Consider the following 14,230-nt stretch of genomic DNA (forward strand, 5'->3'; position numbering starts at 1 on the left):
CTAACATTTTTGAGAAGGATCTGTGCTCATAAAACAGTTTTACTTCATTCTGTCTAGAATTATTAAGTTGGTGTGGGACAACAAATCTGGATGCCATTTTGTTTCTTCATGGCTTCCCTAAGAACAGTGTTTCCCTCCTTCTCCTTCAGTCCTTTATTAAAACAGTGATCGTTTCAGTGGCTAGGTTCATAGTTGCATTCAGGGCACTGAGTAAGTGACTTGAAACTGAGCACATGACAAGCTTAAAAAAATGAATGTGTGGAGAATTGAAGGAATCAGTGGGAAGTCCCCAGGTGTTCCGTGTGGGGACACAGCCTTAATCCTCAAGCAACTGCAGAACATACAGTACCAGCCTTCTGAATCTCTGATTCTATAAACTTGGTGCACCTTCATTGAATGAAGTTAAGATGGATTCCCCAATGGTGGCCCAGACTCCCTGCCTCTCATGCTCACTGCTAGGTGCTTTGAGAGTTCAGTGGAAGTCGTAGGTTACATAACAGACACTAATGGAGCTGAGGAAGGTACCATGTATTTCCGCCTGAGTGGGTCCAAAAATGACAAAGGCTAGGAAAGTGAGGTGCACTTGTTTCCCTGGCCTGCCGGCAGTTGCTAGCCTGCAAGACAACAAACTAGAGCAGCAGAAAGTTTGATTGTGACACCTCCTTCGAGTCGATGTGGGACTGAGAGAGTGAAAAATGGAAATGTCCCGCCGGTGCCAGCCAGCCCTCCAGGCAAGTGAAGTCCAAGTCCATCTGCAAAGAAAGTGACTCACTCTCTATTGCTACCCACGATTCTATCTGACCTCGGCAGCAACTTGTATTTAATGTACATTTCACTGCTTGATTGGATTAGAGACAAACACCGGGGGAGGGTGGCAACGTGCACATTAAGCACTTTTGATTTCTGAACTCTTGATCTCTTATGGGAAAAAAAATGCCATCTGAGTGCAGGCTCTAATTCCCATTAAAGAACCCAGGGAAGCCTGTTAATATAACAGTGAAAACTATACATTGTAAGCCACCAACAAGGTCACGACATCTTGGGCTTTATTTTCCTGTTTTCTTTTACTTTATTTTCCTGTTTATACACAGTCCGTGTAAACACACAGGGGTTGTCTTGGTTTCAGAGGCTTCCTTGGCTATTTCATTCTTGCTAAGATCCACGTGTATCAATGGAAATCCATGGGGCTGCTCCCCCCCGCCCCCGCCCACAGACACAGATCTAAAAATAGAGACAGAGAGAGATTTGTGAAATGACACTAGCCATATTTATTGACTGAAGGATCGAGCCACTGCCAATGAGGAGCTAAAGCCTGTGCCAATAACAAGATGGATATTATTAGGGCGCTGGCAAATTTCAAGGACTTTAAAGGAGAGACGGGAAGTTGAGTTTTCTGAATGTTTTTATGGAAAAGGTAAAAAAGCAGCAGCTTAAGCTTCTCGGCTGGGAAGAGAGAAAGCTGCACAGAAGCCCCGTTGCTTTTAAAGCTTTTGCAGTGCCTGCAAGTTTTGTTTAAAAACACACACACTGGGATTTGTAACATCACCCATATTCCTCTCTCGCTCTGTAACTTTCGGCTCAACAATTAAGTGCTTGTGCTGCAGACTGAGAAAAGCCACAGAGCTGCCTTGGCCCGGAGCTGGGAGACGTCATGGATTCCTGAGTGTGAAGTTTGCAGGAAAGCCCTCAGTTTGGGAGATGGAGGCGATCCAGGGGTTTCCATGGCACTGGGATAAACAGGAGGAAACAGTGAGGGAATCCCGTTATTTTACAGCATTCAAAGACTATAAACACTCGGAGCAGGGAAGGAAGTGGCCTTTCCCTCTCTAGTAACCCACATCTCAGAGCAGAGAACTGACTTCACTTCAGGAACACACTCAGCCCGATTCGGATCCCGCTTTGCACCCCCAAAGCCACCAAGGGGAGGCAAGCAACGGGGGTTGCCTCTCTTCGGGCAGCCTGGGTTGAATATGGTTTAAAGAAGATTTTTTTCCCCACTGCCACTGAGTAATTTTTAAAAAATTCCTAATGCAGAGAGAAGCTGCCTGCAGGCTGGTACATTACCACCACATCATGAGGTCTATGGATCAAGGTAGGGTCCTCACAATTCTATGCTCTCTCGCGCGCGCTCTCTATACTCCTTCAGATACTTCTTTGTAGATCTTTCCTAAGGGCCAGCTGCAATGTTCAGTGTTTGTGTGTTTCTTCTGCTCCAATAAGCTCAGCTCAAGGATCTCAAGGTAGGAAGTTTTCCACTGCTAGAACCTCGCCTGTGGAAGGTACAGAAACTTTCAGGCTTGGTTTGAAGAGCTCCGGGACGGGAGATCAAAATTTGTCTAAACAGATCTCCTGTAAAACTCAGCCAGGGGGACTTTCATCATCAGAGGAGTCTTGCTTACTAACCCCTTGTGTGATTAACCCTTAATTTACCTCTTACAGGCTGGGGTTTCCATGGTTTATGTGCAATTTTTTAAAGTAACAAAATAGTTCTTGGGCTGGTTCATGTTTGATGTTGCTGTAATCTCCAATAACCAAGCGGACAGGTAATCCTTCATTTGTCTTTCCTTTCCCTTTCATTTTTCTATATGCCTCCCCTCGGGTTTCCAGTGTGATGCGCACCGTGTTATCATTTGATTTAAGTATCGTGTACGCCCAACCTAGAATTTACCTTAGAGCTGATTGAATGCACTCGGCTCTGTTTATTTCCCGTTGGCGCAGGGGCAGCCTCTGGGCGACTGGGAGTTGGGATCGCCTCTGAACTGCACGGTCCCTGGGACCTTTTTGCTAACGCGTGCGCCCGGAGGGTGGCTTTAAAAACCACAAGCCCACCTCGGAGCAGGCAAAGCGGCGCGGGGGAGGGTTCCCCAGGGGGAGCGAAGGAAGGGTTAAGGGAGCCGTGTGGGGGAGGAGCCTGCTTGGTGTCATGAAGATGGGATTTGCGCTCGGCGTGGCCGGGCTGTGGGAGAAGAAAACTGCAATTTCACCGAGCCCAGCTGAGATTTTTTTCCTCCCGCTTCACAAAAGAGCCCGGAGGCTTTGAACGTGCCAAGCTCTACCGGGGTTCGGAGGCGTGGGACAGCCTGGCTGTGTAGATTGCAGAAAGGTTGAATCCGCATCTCTTCCTCCCCCCAGGGGAACCGCAGGGCTAGGCTGTAATTATCCGTGCGGGACAGGGGAGAGGGGGCGGGGACCGGACAATAGGCACAGGCGCTGGCGTGGCTTGAGCCTAGCAGCTGTTTAGAGGACACAGAGCTCTCTAGAAAAGATCGTCCCTCCTTTTTGCAACTACTAGCCGCCTGATTCAATACAAACGGCGCTCAGGGCTTTCCCAGCTCAGGGCCAGCCTCTCTGGTGAGTCTCCTGTGTACGTGTGTATGGGAGAGCGAAGGAGGGTGTGCGTAATCCGGATTAGATAGAAACACTCGCACGCGGAGCGGTAGCCGCTGAAGCGGTAACGTGTTGGCAGGAAAACCAGCGGAGAGGAGCAGACCCTGTGTGAAGGGCCCGGTCTAGGAAAGTTAACTGCTGTCTCGCCCAAGGAAGCACCCAGCTCTGGAAATGAAGCATGTTAGTTTCACAGAGACTCATGTCTCTGGGCCCGATCGTGACTTGTCGCGGTAACCGAGTTCGTGAGGGGCTAAGGAACTAGCTGCTCAATATAAACTAGCGCCAGGTGATTGATCTAGTCTGAACGTCACGAAATTCCCCCCGTTTCCTGCCGTGGAAATGCCTCAAACCCCTCTCAAGCCGTGGCCCGCTTGCTGCAAAAATCCCCACTGCTTGGCAGAGGCCGACCAGTGGACACGGTTGTATTTGGGTGACTCCTTTCTGTGCTCGGCTTCGCAAAGCAGCCGTCGGCACACGACGGCCGCGGGCGAGTCTCCCGATGAAAGCCGAGCGTGGGCGCAGCCCGTGGAAACCTGCGCCCAGGAGAAAGGAACCGGTCTCGAGCGCGGATTGAGTGGCTCGGTTTAGATGGCCCAGTGCGCTGGTGACGAAAGCAGCCACTTTCGGGCGGGAGGGGGGCGGGGCTCTTTGCCATTGACTAGACCCACTGTCAAGTCCAGCCGCCATCCCTTCTGGGGCGGCGCGGATCCGTCCTTCGGAGCCGCCTCTCCCCTCCTCCCGGAGAGGCGCTGGCGGAGGGGGGTGACTCACAGAGGCGCCGTAGCCTGGCCCACCAGCAGGAGAGCGACGGGGGGACGCGCGGCACAGGCAGGGCGGAGGAGTCTGAGCGTGGAGCGCGGCTCCGCATTCACAGCAGAGGGCGAGCCCCTCCCCCGCTCTCTGTCAAAGGGGGTGGGGGTTTTAAATGCGGGAGGGAGACTGGAGGCCAGCAAACGGCTCCGCTCCCCCTTCTCAAAGGCAAACACGTTGCTGCTTAAATGCTCCGATGCCGACGTATTTTGTCCGTGATCACTGTTTGCTTTCATCTGTTCCCAGCCTGAGAGCAGTAAGTACGGCCAGCTCGAAGGACGGGTGTGGGAACGCCAGCCGAAGCGGTGCCAGCTGGGGGCACGGTAGCAAAGGGTTTTCTTTGGAGGCTTATTGCTGGTGCCTGTTTTTGGTTTGTTTGTTTGTTTGTTTTTTAAAGCAGATGTGATGGCCCAGAAGACACCTGCTAAAACATGCTCATGAACACACACGCCCTGAGCCAAAATTCACTGAAGTCCCTGCAAAGACTCCTGTTGACTTCACTGGGCTTTGGAGCAGGCCCTCCCTGCCCCTTTTCCAACTGTACACACAACCCACACTTTCTCCAGCTATAAGTACCTACAGGGCCCGTCCCCTTCTCCTATGCAGCCAGGTTGCCCTTACTTCACCCCTAAATGTATCTCTACCTCTCCTTTTCCCCATCTGCTTTCCAACATGCTAATTTGCTGCAAATATAAAAGAAGAGGGGGAAATGGAAGGTTTCTTCTTGCTCCTTTGTCTGTTGGCAGGTCACATTGCCACCTGCTTTGGGAAATCAGCTCCTGTGCCCACGTATCTAACAGCCACCTGAGGCACTTGGATGGCAGCAAGCAAGTTCCCTTGCATTAGTATGCATCTCTTGTAATTTCTCAAGGCTGTCAAAAATCCCAGAGGAAATTCTCTTCTCTCTTCAGCTTTGAGCTGGAAGTTGTCCATGGAAAGCCGGCAATGAAATTAAAGTTTGGGGTTTTCAGATTAAACATGGGAACCTCAGTAAACAAAGCAGCAATGTAGTGTATTTACACTACTTACCCTCAGCTGCTCAAGGAGAGATTACATCTTGGGTCCAACCCCTGCACTCTTCATGCAGACAAAACTCTCACTGAAGCCACTCCCAGCACTGGGGCACGAGTAGGTGGGAGGAGAGAAGAGGGGAGGCTGATGTTTGGTTGATTCATCCCTGATGTTATAATCCTGCTGTCCATCAACTCCATAGAGTAGTAGCCCAAAGGGAGAAGAGCAGCACTAAGCCACAGTAATGACACATTTCAGAGTGGTAGCCATGTTAGTCTGTATCAGCAAAAACAACTAGGAGTCCTTATGGCACCTTAGAGACAAACAAATTTATTTGGGCATAAGCTTTCATGGGCTAAAACCCACTTCATCAGATACATCTGATGAAGTGGGTTTTAGCCCATGAAGGCTTATGCCCAAATAAATTTGTTAGTAATGATATGGTACAAAATATAAGGAATTTGTGGTGCATGAGTCTTTCTATCATGTTACCATAATGCCACAAAATAAGGGTTTGTAAAAGCTAGGTCTGGGTGCAGCCCCCTGTTTGTTCACGGAGTAGGTACAGAATGGTCAATGAAAGTATTACCTCACTCGTGAACCAGCTCTATGGGTGAGAAGATACTTCAGCGTCCTCACTCTTTTGATCCGTGCTTGGCCTCTGTTGTGAATGGCAACAAGGATGCCAATCACGCTAGTGGTTTTTCACAAGTAGCCATCAGTCCAGTAGGGATTGGTCTGAGATCACCAAGCCTATTTCACAGACAAGGCCAAACAACCATAAAATGTTAAGGACTTTTAGTTACTGGGCTGCATTGAAGCCAGTGACAATTCCAAACTTCCCAAAACATCCATCCTTACAAATCTTACACAACACTGGTTGGTAGCCCTATATGTTTGAAATGGGATTCACCCTTCTTTTTGTGGTTATGCCCTAAGGAGAAGGGCTGCCAGGAGACTGACCTGGAGCTGAATGTCCTCAAATAGTCATTCATTTTCAAAGTCTTTCCTATGGCAAAGAAATCCCATTCACAGATGTGGACACGAAGCTGCCATAACCAGAAGATTCTTTTTATATGCTTCACTCTTGGGACGGGCCAGGGATAATAATGTCTTAGAGCTTCTTTTCCACTATTGGTCTTTTTTTTTTTTTACTATGATATGTACATTCCATTGGTTTGCAGAGCAAACTGTAGAATTTAATGGGAACGTGGACATTATGAGCAATTTTTCCATTGGCTTTTCTTGCCAAACCACTTTGAGTCTGAAATTGGGGGGTAATATCTGACTCAAGCTGTCCCCAAAAATGAGTGCTTGTGCTTGTTTTAAAAGAACTTACTAGGAATAACATTCTTTCCCCCCTTTCCTTCTCTTTATTGAAAAACAAACAAACCCCAAACTAGTCATTTGGAGTCAGGACCCAAAGAGCTCACTTTTAAGAGCTTGGATAAAATCCACTTGTAACTTTTAGGCTCCTAATGCATGCCACAGACACCACTGGAACTACCAGTTGTGTTTTGTTTTTGTTTTAAGATGATATGTAAGTGCCATATCTTTTATATGTTCCTTCTCTACCTTTAATTTTTGTTTGTTTGTTTGTTTTAAGAAAAAGGTTCACATGTATATTGCTGGTCCAGTATTTTTTTCCTCCTCAAATAAATATAAACTAAAGCTAACCTGGCCTACATAAAAATTAATATAATCAAAACCTCTTTCAGAAAATTGTCTAAAATTTGCTTGAGCTTGGTATATATTTTGATCAGTTGCATTTTTCTGAGAAGACACATGGTTTGATACAACCCATGATAGTGTGTAAAGTTCTGGCATAACACTGACTAGGCCTGGCAGAATTCAATTTTTATTTTTTAAATAATTTTGATGGTTAATATCAGTGTTTATTTTTAAGCATTTTATTTTTATCAATTTTCAATTTTCATGGTTTGGGGAAATTATGGCGCAGGTCAAGCACTAGGGGGCTCAGACCGGGACAGGATCCCTGGGGTGCAGCCTGGGACTCTAGGACCACTGTGCCCCCTTAACTCTCCAGCCTGGGCTGTCTCTCACAATGCTTTGCTGCTAGTGACAAGCAGCAAATCCCTCCAGGCACTGTTATCACTCAGCACAACTGCATGTGGAGCCCCTCACCCAGCTAGATTGCATGAATGCTCCCAGAGCCACTCATGAATCACACAGAGAAAGGCACAAGCCATATCCCCCAGCTCTCCGCCTTGTACCTCAGGAATATACCATCTTGCACTGTTTAAGACCCCTTCTTGAGTAATGCAAGTTTCATCAATGGAAAGTGGACATACACTAGCCACAGTTGCCAAATTTCACACAGTAAATAAGCACCCTGACTTTCACAATAAGCCAAAAATCAAGCTAATCCCATTTGAAAACAAGGCCAAAACAAGCCAATTCCTAAGAACCCCAACACTCTATGTGACTAGATCCCCCCGTGTGCAGTCTGGGACTGTGGTGGGCCTGCTGTGCACCCCTGACTCTCTCCCCTCCTTACCCCTGCTTGCCCTACCCTTGCCCGTGCTTGCCGGGAGCTGATCAAAAAAAAAGAAGCAACAAGCTACAAGCCAAAAACTAGCCAACAAGCAACTCACAAGCCAATTAAGCCCAAAACAAGCCCAATTTCTGCATTTTTCCATGGCTTTGGCATGTCTGACACCAGTCTTACCAAACACTTCAGGCAAACTCAGTGGTAAAGATAAATAGTAAAACAAGTTTATTGATTACAAAAGATAGATTTTAAGTGATAAGCAAAAAGTCAGAGCAAAAGAAAATATAAGCACGCAGTCTAAACCTTAACTCTTATCACACTAGACCGATTTAGATTAAGCAATGTTCTCACCCCATTGGATCTTACAGTCCTTAATATACACGTCTGTCTCTTAAACCTGGACCAGTCTCCTCTGTTGAAATCGTCAGTCTTCTCAGCGTCCTTGTTGCTTGCAGCATAGGTGGGTGGAGGAGAAAAGGCCAAGCATGTGGCCGCTGTGTTCTGTTTTATACCCTTAGTCCATGTGCTGGAGAATATGAGTCCAGGCAAGTCTGGTGGGCATTGCTGAGTCACCAGGCAAGGTTGAGCGATTCCCCTGGTATAGCCTTGTGCAAGTGAGTCATTGAATTGTAACTTCCTTGCTGAACAATGGCTGTTGATGGTTGTTTTGACATCCACCTGGGGTTTGGCTATCCCCCTGGTTATTGTCATTGGGGAGCTAGTATCTGGGCACTTCCCAAATCCACAGCATATTTTAGTGACAATCATATAACACAATTCTCATAACTTCATATGCATTAATGATATACATATTTAGAGGCAACAGTGGGTTTCAGTGGATCATAACCTTTCCAATGATACCTCACATGGCATGCTTTATCTGAAATATCACAATTATATACAAATGATGAATATGGCAGTTTTGGGGTGCTCCCCTGAGGTACAGTGTCACACAGACAATAATTATTTAATGACCACATAACGCTGCCCGCAGTGACTCAAGAGCATGAGAACCAACCTCAGGACAGACTGTTAGGAACCAGGGCACAAACCCAAAATTGGTTGTGAGGTCTATACTTACATTTCACCAACCAATTGTCAAGTGTAAACTCCTCAAGCACTATAACAATCTTAACATGGGGTCACAGACAGTCCCCTACGGTACTCTGAGTTATGTCACCCTCCAGGTAAGCATGCCTTCATGATAGCTGGTCCCTTACACCAAGAATCACAGCAATATTCAGGTTACTCCCAGTTCCAAAGGACCAGTCTAAAGTCAATTTCACTTTAGATCTCACTCCAAAGACAACACTTGTAGCCAATCCTATAATAAGCTCTCAAACAATTTATTAACTAAGAAAAGGAAATGAAAGTTATTTACAAGGTTGAAGCAGGTAAACATAGAAACACAAATGTGTTACAATCTTAAGTTTCAAAAGATAATAGAAGATTCTATAATCAGCAATCACTATATGTCCTTGAGGGCTAACCCAGGCTGAGCAGCTGGGGATTTCTTGCTTATGCCTAGAAACACCTTGCTCTCCAGAGTCCAAGCAGTATAATCAGTTCCTTCTTGTTAGGGGTTTTATTCTCTTCATCCCACAAGCTTTTGGTTGCAAAGCTCAGCTGATGGGACAAGTCCCTTGCATGACTCATCTTCACAGGGAGGAAGCAGAATAACACCAAAAGTATTTTGTCCATTTATCGATGGCACATAGGAAAATTCCAGTTGCAACGTTCCACAATTGTCCATCTGGTATCAATGGACCTTTCTTTTTGGGAAGGGAGTAACACCTCCTGTTGGAGTTCAGCACTTCACACTAGTTAATGTCTCTCTCATGTCTGGTGATTTACATAGTCAGAGAGACTCCCAATACAACTGCTCAAATATTACCTTACAGTATGGGATACAGATGTTACGAGTGAGATTAATGCATGCAACAACTCACAAGCAGTCAATAAAGTCTAATGTCTAAACCCTAAACACATTCTTATCATTCGAATACCTATTTTAACAATACTAACACACAGATGAACCAAACTGATGCCAGCTGTGTATTTGTCAGTGTTCGGTGGAGACATGGGGATGTTGGCACAAACTGGCACCTGGTCTGCTAGCATCACAGATAGTAGATGCTGAGATTCAGAAAGTTAAAGCTTTATAACTGTTAAAATACAATTTGTCAAATCACATGTCAAAATATACAAAGTAAACATTCTTAAATCAAACTCTTATACGTTCTCAAGTAGCATTTTTCTTATCAATGGAAATATTTTTCATCAGTTTGTGTGTGAAATTGATGTTTGCTGACATTTACTGTTTAAAAAAAAACCTAATCCTTCCAAGCCTAGATATGAGGTGAAAATTGAACATGATGCCACAGTGAGTAATAAACTTGGATCTGGATAAGGCTTTCAAATTGAAAAATATTTTCATTATCATTTTAATATCAGTTTCTGTGACATTAGAAAATCTGTTTTTACTGCTGTTTCTTCCCTTTATTTATAGACTCCTGATCCTGTTGTACATAGGTAGTTGAGTACCAAATACTTTTCCAAGTTTATTAGAATAAAGCCCTTCCAAAGTCAAGCACTGATCGAGCTATGTGGAAAATTCACCAGTTCCCCAAAATGGCAGTATGCACACCGTGTATTTCCAGTCATTTCCATGTAGAGGTTGCTATAGGCATAAATGGCTACAATTTCTATTAACGCTGAAAGGACAGATCTTGCTTTAAGATCTCAATGCACCTCTCTGGCTCATGAAAATGGCTTTCACAAAAATATGAGGCAACTCTAAGTCAGAGGTTCTCAGTCTGAGAGTTATGAACCCCAGCTGGATCACGACCAGATGTCAGGGATCAGGACTACCCTGCTCTTCCAATGTTGGTAAACGAGAATGAGTCCCATCTAAGTTAGTGGAGGATCCTCATATCGACAAGGTGGTCTGCTATGGAAAGGTTGAGATCCACCACAACAAACTAATCCATTTATGGTGTTTGGACATTGTGTTCTACGGTTTGGTCTTTGTCTTCATAAATCACTGCAGCTCTAGGTAGAAAATGAATATTGGGAAGTATTTGTCACACTGTATTAGAAGACGAGGCTGGTTTAAAGTTATTCAGGGGCTGCTAGATGCTGTCTTGGAGTATGTATATTCAACTGAAGATTCCACAGGCTATTCAAGTATTCTAGTTTTATCCTGCATATGTCTGCACTGATAATTATTAACAACAGGCTGTAGGCAGTATTTTGTAAGATATGTAGCCACAACAGCAGAAACTTAAAACTATTTCTGACATTTTATTCACTCTGATGGCTTGAGACTACCTTTGGTGAAAGTTAGAAATGGGTCTGAATCAAAATCCCTCAGCCTTTGGAGGTGCTCAGAAGCCAAAGCAATAATCTGACCCGAATTTTGCAGCTAGCAGTTATTTCTATCATGATCTCAACTAGGTTGGTGGAGCCAAACATTCCTGGTATTTGGGCAAGAGCTCAGATCCATATTTAGTGGATTGGGACTATCTCTAGCAAAAGCAATATGTTGTTGGGTAGAATGCAGCCTGCATAGTTACAGAATGTATCCACTGTTTCTTTAATATGGAATTGCAGCCTGTGAAGCCTACTAGTCCCAGAAGGTGATATTCCATCTTTGTCCTATGAGATCTATAGTCACTCTGTGTGCTGCAGCTCTGTGAGCAGCTGGAATCTAACCCATTTTTATACATGTTAGGCATAGCTGTCAGGTTCCTGGAAAGTTGCCAATATAGTCTCCAGGTGGACAAAGTTTGGACACCTCTGATCAGAGCTAATCCATGCATTTATCCAGCACTTTCTCATAGCATCTTAGAAATGAAGGACTGGAAGGGCCCTTATGAGGTCATCAAGTCCAGCCCCCTGTGCTGAGGCAGGACCAAGTAAAACTCTTAGACCCATTCCTGACAGGTGTTTGTCCAATCTGTTCTTAAAAACCTCCAATGACGGGGATTCCACAATCTCCCTTGGAACCCAGTTCCTGAACTTTACTCTTATAGTTAGAAAGTTTTCCCAATATTTAACTTAAATCTCCCTTGCTGCAGATTAAGCCCCTTACTTCTTGTTCTACCTTGAGTGGATATGGAGAACAATTGACCACCATCCTCTTTATAACAGCCCTTAATGTATTTGAACACTGTTATCAAGTCCCCACTCAGTCTTCTTTTCTCAGGTCTAAACATACCCAGTTTTTTAACCTTTCCTTGTAGGTCAGGTTTTATAAACATTTTATGAGTGGCATGCTGTTGCATTTTTAGTTAGACATACAATTCTATACTTGCATGCAGAATGGCATCCTCCATGTGATGTGACCTCACACGTATGATGCGTGTGAGGTCATGCAGTGTGGAGGACACAAAATGGCATCCTCCATGTGCGTTCAAGGGCTGGATGAAATCATCCACTGGGCACAGCCAGTCCTGGAGCATGCAATTCATGCTTTGCATTCAGAGACAGCGCTTCATTACCTTTTTGTCGCTCTCCTCTGGACTCTCTCCAATTTGTCCACATCTTTCCTAAAGTGTGATGCCCAGACTTGGACACCATACTCCAGCTGAGGCCTCAACAGTGCCAAGTAGAGCAGGACACTTACCTCCCATGTCTTATATATGATACTCCTGCTAATACACCCCATATGATATTAGATTTTTTTTGCAACTGCATCACATTGTTGACTCTTATTCAATTTGTAATGCACTATAACCCACAGATCCTTTTCAGCAGTGCAACTATCTAGCCAGATGTTCCCCATTTTGTAGTTGTACATTTGATTTTTCCTTCCTAAGTGCAGTATTTGCACGTTGTCTTTATTGATTTCTTCTTGTGGATTTCAAACCAATTCTCTAATTTGTCAAGGCTGTTTTGAGTTCTAATCCTGTCTTCCAAAGTGCTTGCAACCCCTGTAATCTTGGTGTCACCTGAAAATTTTATCAGCATACTTTCCAACCCTTTATCCAAGTCATTAATGAAAATATTGAATAGTACTGGACCCAGGACTGACCCTGGCAGAACCCACTAGATACAGATAACAAACCATCCCAGTTTGACCATTGACTACTCTTTGAGTATGGTCCTTAAACGAGTTGTGTACCCACTTTATAGTAATTTAATTTAGAGCACATCTTCCTAGTTTGTTTATGACAATGTTTTTGACACAGTCCAACTGACCTTACTAAAATCAAGATATAGCACATATACTGCTTCCTCCTATCCACTAGGTTAATGACCCCGTCAAAGACGGAAATTAGTTTGACTTGGCATGGTTTGTTCTTGACAAATCCATGCTGTCTATTCCTTATAAACCTATTATCTTCTAGGTGCTTACAAATTGGTTGTTTAATAATTTCTTGGGTATTGAGGTTAGGCTGGGTCCTTTTTGTTCCCCCATTTTAAAGATAGGTACTATTGGTTGCCCTTCTCCAGTCCTCTGGGACCTCACCATTCCTCCAGGAGTTCTCTAAGATAAATGCTAACCATTCTAAGATTGCTTCAGCTAGTTCTTTAAGTATTCTAGAATGAATTTCACCAGGCCCTGCCTCAGAACAAATGTATATATTCTTGATGTATAATGCAACACCTCCTCCCTTTTCTCCCTGCCTGCCCTTCATGAATAAGCTGTACCACTCTACTCCAATACTCCAGTTATGAGATTTATCCCACCAAGGCTCTGTGATGCCAATTAAGGCATGATTTAGCTTATGTATTAATACCTCCAGTTCTTCCTCTTTCTTCCCCATACTCATGCATTTGTGCATAGACGTCTAGAATATTGAGCAGATTCCCCCACTGATTTTCCTCTTGTTGCTTCTATGACCCTACTGTAATTTTCCATGTCCCACCCCCAACATCTAGCCCTCTGTTAAGGTCACATTTTTTAACGCTTACCTGTGGGCTTTCATCACCTGCCCACTTTGAACCTAGTTTAAAGCCTTCTTCACTAGGTTGGCAAATTGGTGCGTGAAGATGCTCTTCCCCTTCTTGGCCAAGTGGACCCTATCTCCTCCCAGTAGCCCCCCTTCCTGGAACAGCATGCCATCAGATGCAGGTGCCAGACAGGCAGTACATCTCCTGAGACATCCTGTCAGGTACCTCCATCCCCCTCAGCAGGGAATCCCTGACCACCAGCACCCTACGCTGCCTCTTGGATGTGGCAGCTATAAGCCTCCCAGCCTTGGGGGTAGGTGACTCCTCCTCCACAGCCACTGGGGTCTGCTTCTTACCTCCTGTTGCCAGTACAGTATACCAGTTCTGCATCTCAATGGACGGGGGACCTGGATGGCATGTGGAGCACTGTCTACTGCCCAAGATGGCCAGCAGGTTAGATTTTGTCTCATTACTCCCTCTAGACCAGTGGTTCTCAACTGTGGTCCACCGTTTGTTCAGGGAAAGCCCCTGGCATGCCGGTCCAGTTTGTTTACCTGCCGCATCCGAAGGTTCAGCCGGTTGCGGCTCCCACTGGCTGTGGTTCGCCGTTCC

At 45.1% G+C, this 14,230-nt stretch overlaps 1 protein-coding gene and 1 long non-coding RNA gene across 2 annotated transcripts in view; one reads left to right on the top strand and one right to left on the bottom strand.

The window, feature by feature from the left end:
- Positions 1-1,347: 1,347 nt before the first annotated feature.
- LOC141997593 (uncharacterized) lies at positions 1,348-2,813 on the bottom strand. The gene is made up of 3 exons (XR_012641743.1): positions 2,669-2,813; positions 2,106-2,270; positions 1,348-1,727 (listed from the first exon to the last, which is right to left on the bottom strand). It is a non-coding gene; the product is annotated as an uncharacterized LOC141997593 (long non-coding RNA).
- NFATC2 (nuclear factor of activated T cells 2) overlaps positions 1,853-14,230 on the top strand; it is a 131,495-nt gene continuing 119,117 nt past the window's right edge. The window contains exon 1 of the mRNA XM_074969979.1: positions 1,853-2,092. The gene's annotated coding sequence lies outside the window, so the exon portion shown is untranslated. The remainder of the gene's footprint in view (positions 2,093-14,230) is intronic.

This window comes from Natator depressus, chromosome 13 (assembly GCF_965152275.1).
Source record: "Natator depressus isolate rNatDep1 chromosome 13, rNatDep2.hap1, whole genome shotgun sequence".
NCBI lineage: Eukaryota > Metazoa > Chordata > Testudines > Cheloniidae > Natator > Natator depressus.